Genomic DNA, 12,454 nt, shown 5'->3' with positions numbered 1-12,454 from the left:
GGGGCACACTCCAACACAGACATAATTTACAAACGAAGCATGTGTTCAATGAGTCCGCCAGGTCAGAGGCAGTAGGCATGGCAAGGGATGTTCTCTTGATAACAAACTGAAATGGTCCACCCACACAGACAGTGTGGTGAATCAAATCAAATGTTATTTGTCACATGCTCCAAATTCAACAGGAGACACCTTACAGTGAAATGCTTACTTACAAGCGCTTAACCAGCAATGCTTTAACTTAAGTAAAAAATACAAAATAGAAAATTAAAGTAACAATTAAACAGCAGCAGTAAAATAACAAGTGAGGCTATATACAGGGGGTACCGGTACAGAGTCAATGTGTAGGGGCACCGGTTAGTTGAGGTAATATGTACATGTAGGTAGAGTTAAAGGGACTATGCATAGATTATAAACAGAGAGTAGCAGCAGCGTAAAAGAGGGGTCTGGGTATGGGTAGCCATTTGATTAGCTGTTGATGAGTCTTATGGCTTGGGGGTAAAAGCTGTTAAGAAGCCTTTTGGACCTCGACTTGGCGCTCTGGTACCGCTTGCCGTGCGGTAGCAGAGAGAACAGTCTATGACTAGGGTGGCTGGAGTCTTTGATAATTTTTAGGGCCTTCCTCTGACACCGCCTGATATAGAGGTCCTGGATGGCAGGAGTCTTGGCCCCAGTGATGTACTGGGCTGTACGCACTACCCTCTGTAGTGCCTTGCGGTAGGAGGCCGAGCAGTTGCCATACCAGGCAGTGATGCAACGAGTCAGGATGCTCTTGATGGTGCAGCTGTAGAGGATCTGAGGACGCATGCCAAATCTTTTCAGTCTCCTGAGGGGGAATAGGCCTTTTCATGCCCTCTTCATTACTGTCTTAGTGTGTTTGGACCATGATAGTTTGTTGGTGATGTGGACACCAAGGAACTTGAAGCTATCAACCTGTTCCACGACAGCCCCGTCGATGAGAATGGGGGCGTGCTCAGTCCTCCTTTTCCTGTAGTCCACAATCATCTCCTTTGTCTTGATCATGTTGAGGGAGAGGTTGTTGTCCTGGCACCACACAACCAGGTCTCTGACCTCCTCCCTATATGCTGTCTCGTCGTTGTTGGTGATTAGGCCTACCACAGTTGTGTCATTGGCAAACTTGATGGTGTTGGAGTTTTGCCTAGCCATGCAGTCATGAGTGAACAGGGAGTACAGGAGGGGACTGACTATGCACCCCTGAGGGGCCCCTGTGTTGAGAATCAGCGTGGCAAATGTGTCGTTCCCTATCCTTATCACCGAGAGGTGGCCCGTCAGGAAGTCCAGGATCCAGTTGCAGAGAAAGGCGGTTAGTCCCAGGGTCCTTAGCTTAGTGATGAGCTGAGGGCACTATAGTGTTGAACACTGAGCTGTAGTCAATGAACAGCATTCTCACATAGGTGTTCCTTTTGTCCAGGTGGGAAAGAGCAGTGTTGAGTGCAATAGAGATTGCATCATCTGTTGGGGCAGTATGCAAATTGGAGTGGGTCTATGGTTTCTGGGATAATGGTGTTGATGTGAGCCATGACGAGCCTTTCAAAGCACTTCATAGCTACAGACGTGAGTCCCACGGGTCGGTAGTCATTTAGGAAGGTTACCTTAGTGTTCTTGGGCACAGGGACTATGGTGGTCTGCTTGAAACATGTTGGTATTACAGACTCAGTCAGGGACAGGTTGAAAATGTCAGTGAAGACACTTGCCGGTTGGTCAGCGCATGCTCGGCATACACATCCTGGTAATTCATCTGGCCCTGCGGCCTTGTGAATATTGACCTGTTTAAAGGTCTTACTCACATCGGCTACGGAGAGCGTGATCACACAGTCGTCCGGAATGGCTGATGCTCTCATGCATGTTTCAGTGTTACTTGCCTCGATGCGAGCAGAGAAGTAATTTAGCTTATCTGGTTGGTTCATGTCACTGGGCAGCTTGTGGCTGTGCTTTCATTTGTAGTCTGTAATAGTTTGCAAGCCCTGCCACATCTGCAGAGCGTCGGAGCCGGTGTAGTACGATTCAATCTTAGTCCTGTTTTGAAGCTTTGCCTGTTTGATGGTTCGTCAGAGGGCATAGCAGGATTTCTTATACGCTTCCGTGTTAGAGTCCCGCTCCTTGAAACCTGCAGCTCTACCCTTTAGCTCAGTGTGAATGTTGCCTGTAATCCATGGCTTCTGGTTAGGGTATGTACGTACGATCACTGTGGGGATAAAGTCATTGATGCACTTGTTGATGAAGCCAGTGACTGATGTGGTGTACTCCTCTGGTACGTTCCCCAGTGTCTGTGTTGTGGGTTTGTGTTTATGTATGTGTGTATTTCAGGAAATGGCTTCCTGGATTCCCCCAAGCAGCAGATTGGAGCTCTGATCCCGCCCTCTCATTAGGGGATGCAGCTTTTGGCAATTAAACTCCTTCTGCAGCTGAATAAAAGCCAGTGTTCCTTTGTTAAGAGACAGAGCTTCTTGGATGTCCTGTGTTGGTTGTTGCGCAGAGACAGTTTTGTTGAAAATATTTTACTGGCTCGTTAAACAGCTCCTTTGGTGCCATTGAGGAGAAGGCGCAACAACCTCGGGAGGTTGAAGAAATTTGGCTTGTCACCTAAAACCCTCAAACTTTTAGATGCACAATTGATATTATCCTGTCGGGCTGCATCACTGCCTGGTACGGCAACTGCACCGCCCAGAACCGCAGGGCTCTCCAGAAGGTGGAGCGGTCTGCCCAACGCATCACCGGGGGCAAACTACCTGTCCTCCATGACACATACAGCACCCGATGTCATAGGAAGGCCAAAAAGATCAAGGACAACAACCACCCGAGCCACTGCCTGTCCACCCTGCTACCATCCAGAAGGCGAGGTCAGTACAGGTGCTTTAAAGCTGGGACCGAGAGCCTGGAAAAATAGCTTCAATCTCAAGGCCATCAGAATGTTAAACAGCCAACATTAACACAGAGGCTGCTGCCGACATACAGACTTGAAATCATTGGCCACTCTAACAAATGGATCTCTAGTCACTTATTAATTCCACTAATGATATTACTCATCCCATATGTAAATACAGCTTTTATACCATCTGTTGCACCTTGCCTATGTCGCGCGGTCATCGCTCATCCATATATTTATGTACATGTTCTTATTCCATCCCTTTACTTAGATTTGTGTGTATTAGGTAGTTGTTGTGGAATTGTTAGATATTGCTGCACTGTTGGAACTAGACGCACAAGCATTTCGCTACATTTGTAATATCATCTGCTAACCATGTGTATGTGACCAATAAAATTCAAATATGTGAATTAGACCATTTTCCTGTCCTGCTAAGCATTCAAAATGTAACTAGTTATTTTGGGTGTCAGTGACTCTATGGAGCGAAAAGTACATTCTCTTTAGGTATGTGGTGAAGTCAAAAATAGTAAAGTACAGATACACCAACAAACTACTTAAGTAAAAATACTTTAAAGTACTACTTAAGTACTATAAACCACAGATTTTTAAGGCCTTCCTCTGACATCGCCTGGTATAGAAGTTCTGGCCCCAGTGATGTACTGGGCCGTACGCACTACACTCTGTAGCGCATTCCCATCGGATGCCAAGCAGTTGCCATACCATACGGTGATGCAGCCAGTCAAGATGCTCTCAATGGTACAGCTGTAAAACATTTTGAAGGATCTGAGGGCCCAAATCTTTTGAGACTCCTGAGGGGGAAGAGGTGTTGTCGTGCCTTCACTACTGCTTTGGTATGTTTGGACCATGATAGATCCTAGTGATGTGGATAGCGAGGGACATGAAGACCTCGACCCGCTCCACTACAGCCTTGTCGATGTGAATGGGGGTGTGGTCGGCCCTCCGTTTCCTGTAGTCCATGATCATCAGCTGCTTTGTCTTGCTGATGTTGAGGGAGAGGTTGTTGTCCAGGCACCACACTGCCAGGTATCTGACCTCTTTGCTTTGAAAGGCTGGTCATGGCTCACATCAACACCATCCCAGACACACTGGACCCACTCCAATTCGCATACTGCCCCAACAGATCCACAGATGGCACAATGTCTATTGCACTCCACACTGACTTTTCCCACTTGGACACCTACACTACCGGTCAAAAGTTTTAGACCTACTCATTCCTGGGTTTTTCTTTTTTTACTATTCCCTACATTGTAGAATAATAATGAAGACTTCAATTATGAAATATAAACACATGGAATCATGTAACCAAAAGTGTTAAACAAATCAAAATATATATTTGAGATTCTTCAAATAGCCACCCTTTGCCTGGAAAACAGCTTTGCACATGCAGCTAAATACCTTCGTTTGGTTCTACGGCTGGTAATAAAATGACAACAGTATGTCTGCAGTATCTCACTATGTACGGGCCGACGCCGGACAGGAGAAGCAGGTACGGGGAGTCAGACATTTATTCGGGAACAGACAAGGGGACAGGAACAGCGTAACAGACACTAGACAATTAATCCCGACGCAGGGACCAGAGCTTGGGAACAGACAGATATAGGGAAGGTAATGACAAGTAATTGAGTCCAATGATCGCTGATGCGTGTGATGGGGGGAAGGCAGGTGTGCGTACTGATGGTGGCTTAAGTGCGTAATGCTGGGGGTCCTGGCGCCCTCGAGCGCCAGGGGGAGGAAGAGCGGGAGCAGGTGTGACAGTACCCCCACCCAACTTCTTTTCTTTTCACCTTTTTTTAACCAGGTAGGCTAGTTGATAACAAGTTCTGATTTACAACTGCAACCTGGCCAAGATAAAGCAAAGCAGTGCGACACAAACACAGTTACACATGGAATAAACAAGCGTACAGTCAATAACACAATAGAAAAAAGTCTATATACAGTGTGTGCAAATGCCTTGAGGTAAAGCAATAAATAGGCCATAGTAGCGAAGTAATTACATTTAGAAAATTAACACTGGAGTGATAGATGAGCAGATGATATATGCAAGTAGAAATACTGGTGTGCAAAAGAGCAGAAAAGTAAATAAAAACAATATGGGGATGAGGTAAGTAGATTGGATGGGCTATTTACAGATGGGCTATGTACAGCTGCAGCGATCGGTTAGCTGCTCTGAGAGCTGATGTTTAAAGTTAGTGAGGGAAATATGAGTCTCCAGCTTCAGCGATTTTTGCAATTCATTCCAGTCATTGGCAGCAGAGAACTGGAAGGAAAGGCGGCCAAATGGGGTGTTGGCTTTGGGGATGACCAGTGAGATATACCTGCTGGAGCGCGTGCTACTGGTGGGTGTTGCTATCATGACCAGTGAGCTGAGATAAGGCGGAGCTTTACCTAGCAGAGACTTATAGATGACCTGGAGCCAGTGGGTCTGGCGACGAATATGTAGCGAGGGCCAGCCGACTAGAGCATACAGGTCGCAGTGGTGGGTGGTATATGGGGCTTTGGTGACAAAACAGATGGCACTGTGATAGATTACATCCAGTTTGCTGAGTAGAGTATTGGAAGGTATTTTGTAAATGACATCGCCGAAGTCGAGGATCCGTAGGATACTCAGTTTTCCGAGGGTATGTTTGGCAGCGTGACTGAAGGAGGCCGATTCTAGATTTAATTTTGGATTGGGATGTTTGATATGAGTGTGGAAGGAGAGTTTACAGTCTAGCCAGACACCTAGGTATTTGTAGTTTTCCACATATTCTAAGTCAGAACCGTCCAGAGCAGTGATGCTGGACGGTTGGTCAGGCAGGTGCGGGCAGCGAATGGTTGAAAAGCATGGATTTGGTTTAACTAGCGTTTAAGAGCAGTTGGAGGCCAAGGAAGGAATGTTGTATGGCATTGAAGCTCATTTGGAGATCAGTTATCTTCTCTAGGGTAGGGGGCAGCATTCGGAATTTTGGATGAAAGCATGCCCAAATTAAACTGCCTGCTTCTCGGGCCCAGAAGATATGATATGCATATAACTGGTAGATTTGGATTGAAAACACTCCATTCGGGAAGTAGTTTTTTTTGTGGTTTTGTAGTTTTCTATTCAATGCCATTACAGTATCCATTGACTTGGGACTCAAATTGCAGTTCCTATGCCTTCCACTAGATGTCAAGAGTCTTTAGAAATTGTTTCATGCTTGTATTCTGAAAAATGAGGAAGTAAGAGCAGTCTGAATGAGTGGACCCTAAAGTGTCACAGAGCTTTTTCTTGCGCGAGACCGCGAGAGTGCCTTTCTTGTTTACATTTTATATTGACGACGTTATTGTCCGGTTGAAATATTAGCAATTATTTAGGCTAAAAACAACCTGAGGATTGAATATAAACACCGTTTGACATGTTTCTATGAACTTTACGGATACAATTTGGATTTTTTGTCTGCCTGTTTTGACTGCGTTTGAGCCTGTGGATTACTGAAGAAAACGTGCGAACAAAACAGAGGTTTTTGGATATAAAGAGACTTTATCGAACAAAAGGAACATTTATTGAGTAAATGAATGTCTGCTGAGTGCAACCATATGAAGATCATCAAAAGTAAGGGATACATTTTATCTCTATTTCTGACTTGTGTAACTCTTCTACTTGGCTGGTTACTGTTTGTAATGATTTGTCCTCTGGGCTATGTTCTCAAATAATCGTAAGGTATGCTTTCGCCGTAAAGCATTTTTTAAATCTGACACCGTGATTGGATTCACAAGAATTCATCTATGTAAAATATGTTTTGTTTTCTGAATTTTTATAATGAGTATTTCTGTATTTGAATTTGGCGCCCAGAAGTTTCACTGGCTGTTGAAGAGGTAGGACGCTAACATCTCACGTACCCAAGAGAGGTTAACACAGTGTCCAAAGAAGGGCCAGATGTATACAGAATGGTGTCGTCTGCGTAGAGTTGGATCAGGGAATCACCTGCAGCAAGAGCGACATCATTGGTATATACAGAGCAAAGAGTCGGCCCGAGAATTGATCCCTGTGGTACCCCCATAGAGACTGCCAGAGGTTCAGACAATAGGCCCTCCGATTTGACACACTGAACTCTGTCTGAGAAGTAGTTGGCGAACCAGGCGAGGCAGTCATTTGAGAAACCAAGGCTGTTGAGTCTGCCGATAAGAATGTGGTGATTGACTGAGTCGAAAGCCTTGTCCAGGTCGATGAAGACAGCTGCAGAGTACTGTCTTTTATCGATGGCGGTTATGATATTGTTTAGTACCTTGAGCGTGGCTGAGGTGCACCCGTGACCAGCTCGGAAACCGGATTGCACATCGGAGAAGGTACGGTGGGATTCAAAATGGTCGGTGATCTGTTTATTAACTTGGCTTTCGAAGACCGCAAGGCAGGATGGATATGCAGTGGGGCAAAAAAGTATTTAGTCAGCCACCAATTGTGCAAGTTCTCCCACTTAAAAAGATGAGAGAGGCCTGTAATTTTCATCATAGGTACACTTCAACTATGACAGACAAAATGAGAAAAAATCCAGAAAATCACATTGTAGGATTTTTTATGAATTTATTTGCAAATTATGGTGGAAAATAAGTACTTGGTCACCTACAAACAAGCAAGATTTCTGGCTCTCACAGACCTGTAACTTCTTCTTTAAGAGGCTCCTCAGTCCTCCACTCATTACCTGTATTAATGGCACCTGTTTGAACTTGTTATCAGTATAAAAGACACCTGTCCACAACCTCAAACAGTCACACTCCAAACTCCACTATGGCCAAGACCAAAGAGCTGACAAAGGACACCAGAAACAAAATTGTAGACCTGCACCAGGCTGGGAAGACTGAATCTGCAATAGGAAAGCAGCTTGGTTTGAAGAAATCAACTGTGGGAGCAATTATTAGGAAATGGAAGACATACAAGACCACTGATAATCTCCCTCGATCTGGGGCTCCACGCAAGATCTCACCCCGTGGGGTCAAAATGATCACAAGAATGGTGAGCAAAAATCCCAGAACCACACGGAATCCCAGACCTAGTGAATGACCTGCAGAGAGCTGGGACCAAAGTAACAAAGCCTACCATCAGTAACACACTACGCCGCCAGGGACTCAAATTACAGGCCTCTCTCATCTTTTTAAGTGGGAGAACTTGCACAATTGGTGGCTGACTAAATACTTTTTTGCCCCACTGTAGGTCTATAACAGTTTGGGTCTAGAGTGTCCAATCTTTATGGATCTCGGACGATACGAAAGAGAGGTTGAACAGACTCGTAATAGGGGTTGCATCAATGGCAGCGGATAATTTTAGAAAGAGAGGGTCCAGATTGTCTAGCCCAGCTGATTTGTACGAGTCCAGGTTCTGCAGCTCTTTCAGAACATCTGCTGTCTGGATTTTGGTGAAGGAGAATCTGGGGAGGCTTGGGCAAGTAGCTGCGGGGGGTGTGGAGCTGTTGGCCGAGGTTGGGGTAGCCAGGAGGAAAGCATGGCCAGCCGTAGAGAAATGCTTATTGAAATTCTTGTTTATCGTGGATTTATTGGTGGTGACACATGGGCGAGCCGGCCGAGACATGGGCGCTATGCAAGCTGGCTGGGGGTGAACTCCCCACAAACCGGTAGGGGCGTGGGAGCCTGGCGAGTCGGCTGAGGCATTGTCCACATATTCTAAGTCAGAACCGTCCAGAGCAGTGATGCTGGTCAGTTGGTCGGGCGGGTGAACGCCTGTCGATCCCTCTGCGACGTGGAAGCCCGATCCGGCTGAGACTTAACAGACTGACGAGCCGGCTGGGCTAACAAGATCTGACGATCCGGTTGAGGCCCAACGTGGGATGGGCGCCTTCCGAGCCAACTGGGGCAAGGAAACCTCTTGAGCCAGCTAGGGCGTGGAAGCCCGACGAGCTGGCTAGGCACCCCCTATTCCATTGGCGGCAACCCAGGACCGACGTCACCACCAACCGGAACGCCAGGACTCCCCGATGCTTCGTGTGATGGCTTCGGGATCCTGTAAGGGCTGACGCCGGACAGGAGAAGCAAGTACGAGGAGTCACATTTATTCGGGAACAGACGAGGAATCAAGACAGGAATAGCGTCAGAACACGGGTAACACAGACATGAGACAATTAATTCCGAAGCAGGGAACAGAGCTTGGGAAGAGACAGATCTAGGGAAGGTAATGACACAAGTAATTGAGTCCACGTGAGTCCAATGATCGCTGATGCGCGTGACGGAGGGAAGGCAGGTGTGTGTACTGATGGTGGCTTAATAACTTCTTACGGCTGAGATCCCGTTAACGGGATCGACTTGACAACAGCCAGTGAAAGTGCAGGGCGCCAAATTCAAACAACAAATATCAAAATTAAAATTCCTCAAACATACAAGTATTTGACACCATTTTAAAGATAAACTTGTTGTTAATCCCACCACAGTGTCCGATTTCAAAAAGGCTTTACGACGAAAGCACACCATCTGATTATGTTAGCGCAGTACCTAGTCACAGAAAAACACAGCCATTTTTCCAGCCAAAGAGAGGAGTCACAAAAAGCAGAAATAGAGAAAATTCATCACTAACCTTTGATCTTCATCAGATGACACTCATAGGACTTCATGTCACACAATACATGTATGTTTTGTTCGATGAAGTTCATATTTATATCCAAAAATCTTAGTTTACATTGGCGCGTTATGTTCAGTAATGTTTTGCCTCCAAAACACTAGTAGATAAATTTACAGAAATAGTATATTACAGAAATAATCAACATTGATAAAAGATACAAGTGTTTTACATGGAACTTTATATAAACTTCTCCTTAATGCAACCGCTCTGTCAGATTTTTAAAAAACTTCACGGAAAAAGCACACCATGCAATAATCTGAGTACGGCGCTCAGACACAAAAACAAGCCATACAGGTACCCGCCATGTTGTGGAGTCAACAGAAGTCAGAAATAGCATTATAAATATTCACTTACCTTTGATGATCTTCATCAGAATGCACTCCCAGGAATCCCAGTTCCACAATAAATGTTTGTTTTGTTCGATAAAGTCCATAATTTATGTCCAAATACCTCATTTTTGTTCGCGCCTTCAGTTCACAAATCCAAATTCACGACGCGCAGGCCAGACGAAGTCAAAAAATTCCATTACAGTTCGTAGAAACATGTCAAACGAAGTATAGAATCAATCATTAGGATGTTTTTAACATAAATCTTCAATAATGTTTCAACCGGAGAACTCCTTTGTCTTTAGAAACGAAAAGGAACGCAGCTACCTCTCACGGGGGCGCCCTGAGTGAGCTCGTGGCACTCTGCCAGACCCCTGACTCAATCAGCTCTTATTCCCTCATCCTTCACAGTAGAAGCATCAAACAAGGTTCTAAAGACTGTTGACATCTAGTGGAAGCCTTAGGAAGTGCAATATGACCCCATAGACACTGTATATTGGATAGGCAAACCTACAAACCTCAGATTTCCCACTTCCTGGTTGGATTTTTTCTCAGGTTTTTGCCTGCCATATGAGTTATGTTATACTCACAGACATCATTCAAACAGTTTTAGAAACTTCAGAGTGTTTTCTATCCAAATGAACTAATTAAATGCATATTCTAGCTTTTATGGCTGAGTAGCAAGCAGTTTAATTTGGGCACGCTTTTCATCCAAAGAAATTGTTACTGAATGCAGCTTGTGTGTACTTTATTCTCCCTCGCCCTGTTCAAATGATCAAAGGAAAAAATGCTGGTGAGTGGAACTGGACTGGTGTCTGATGGCCCTGTGTTTTCCATGGTGGAATTACAACCCTTCTTTTACGGCGTAAATCAAAAGTACAAGAGAATGTGAGATGTTATCGATAATAAATCAATTGGTTTCATGCATTTGTCTGTGTGTGTGTGTGTCTGAACGTGATTGTATTTCGTCATATCGCATACATTTGTGATATGAGACAGGTTAAGATATTAAAAAGTCATTGGTGATTTTTTCTACAGTGTTGCATGATGGGAATCTAGTGGTTCACTGATATAATCTAGTAAACAAAATAAACTACTTTTTCACCACTCTGTCTGCAAGTGCGCCCTCGAGCGCCAGGGGGAGGAAGAGCGGGAGCAGGCTTGACACTACCTCCATATAAGGCTTGAAAAGGTACTATAATTATGATGTGGACACTATTCACGTTAAGCACTTTACTGGTCACAAACACAATATTTGCCTAAATTCATTGAATTTACATTTCAAAGTGGTTATGCTTTTGGCAGTAATCATAATGATAGTAATACTAGTTGTGCTTTTGGCAGTAATCATAATAATATAAGTTTTATAGATTTTTGCATACTCTCATGCAAATGTTTTCTTGACTCGGATTGCAAGAGACAGGAATTGCGAACAAAGAACATTCAAAGAATCATCTACTGTACTGATGCGTCTCACTTGAATAACCCTTGGAATCTAAACAGAGACACTCAGAAAGTCCATGTGATACATTTTTTCTCTAGCCAGAGAAAGATTAGGAGTTTGTTTTATAACACATCCTTTTGTTTTTGTGGAGAATTCCATCCAACTATGGAATGGAAGGTCTATTTCCTCTCAGTCTGTAATATATATACAGTGGGGAGAACAAGTATTTGATACACTGCCGATTTTGCAGGTTTTCCTACTTACAAAGCATGTAGAGGTCTGTAATTTTTATCATAGGTACACTTCAACTGTGAGAGACGGAATCTAAAACAAAAATCCAGAAAATCACATTGTATGATTTTTAAGTAATTAATTTGCATTTTATTGCATGACATAAGTATTTGATACATCAGAAAAGCAGAACTTAATATTTGGTACAGAAACCTTTGTTTGCAATTACAGAGATCATACGTTTCCTGTAGTTCTTGACCAGGTTTGCACACACTGCAGCAGGGATTTTGGCCCACTCCTCCATACAGACCTTCTCCAGATCCTTCAGGTTTCGGGGCTGTCGCTGGGCAATATGGACTTTCAGCTCCCTCCAAAGATTTTCTATTGGGTTCAGGTCTGGAGACTGGCTAGGCCACTCCAGGACCTTGAGATGCTTCTTACGGAGCCACTCCTTAGTTGCCCTGGCTGTGTGTTTCGGGTCGTTGTCATGCTGGAAGACCCAGCCACGACCCATCTTCAATGCTCTTACTGAGGGAAGGAGGTTGTTGGCCAAGATCTCGCGATACATGGCCCCATCCATCTTCCCCTCAATACGGTGCAGTCGTCCTGTCCCCTTTGCAGAAAAGCATCCCAAAAGAATGATGTTTCCACCTCCATGCTTCACGGTTGGGATGGTGATCTTGGGGTTGTACTCATCCTTCTTCTTCCTCCAAACACGGCGAGTGAAGTTTAGACCAAAAAGCTCTATTTTTGTCTCAACAGACCACATGACCTTCTCCCATTCCTCCTCTGGATCATCCAGATGGTCATTGGCAAACTTCAGACGGGCCTGGACATGCGCTGGCTTGAGCAGGGGGACCTTGCGTGCGCTGCAGGATTTTAATCCATGACGGCGTAGTGTGTTACTAATGGTTTTCTTTGAGACTGTGGTCCCAGCTCTCTTCAGGTCATTGACCAGGTCCTGCCGT

At 44.7% G+C, this 12,454-nt stretch overlaps 1 protein-coding gene across 7 annotated transcripts in view; it reads left to right on the top strand.

The window, feature by feature from the left end:
- LOC139546309 (PTB domain-containing engulfment adapter protein 1-like) overlaps positions 1 to 12,454 on the top strand; it is a 185,449-nt gene that overhangs the window by 96,063 nt on the left and 76,932 nt on the right. The window contains exon 1 of one of the 7 annotated variants that reach the window (XM_071354528.1): positions 6,456 to 6,473. The exons of the other annotated variants lie outside the window; for them this stretch is intronic. The gene's annotated coding sequence lies outside the window, so the exon portion shown is untranslated. Of the gene's footprint in view, positions 1 to 6,455; positions 6,474 to 12,454 lie in introns of those variants that run through there. 7 annotated transcript variants of the gene reach the window in all.

The sequence above is a fragment of the Salvelinus alpinus genome, chromosome 20, assembly GCF_045679555.1.
Source record: "Salvelinus alpinus chromosome 20, SLU_Salpinus.1, whole genome shotgun sequence".
NCBI classification, from domain to species: Eukaryota; Metazoa; Chordata; class Actinopteri; order Salmoniformes; family Salmonidae; genus Salvelinus; species Salvelinus alpinus.
The sequence above is the reverse complement of the archived record's forward strand: the minus strand, read 5'-3'. Positions and strand labels throughout refer to the sequence as shown.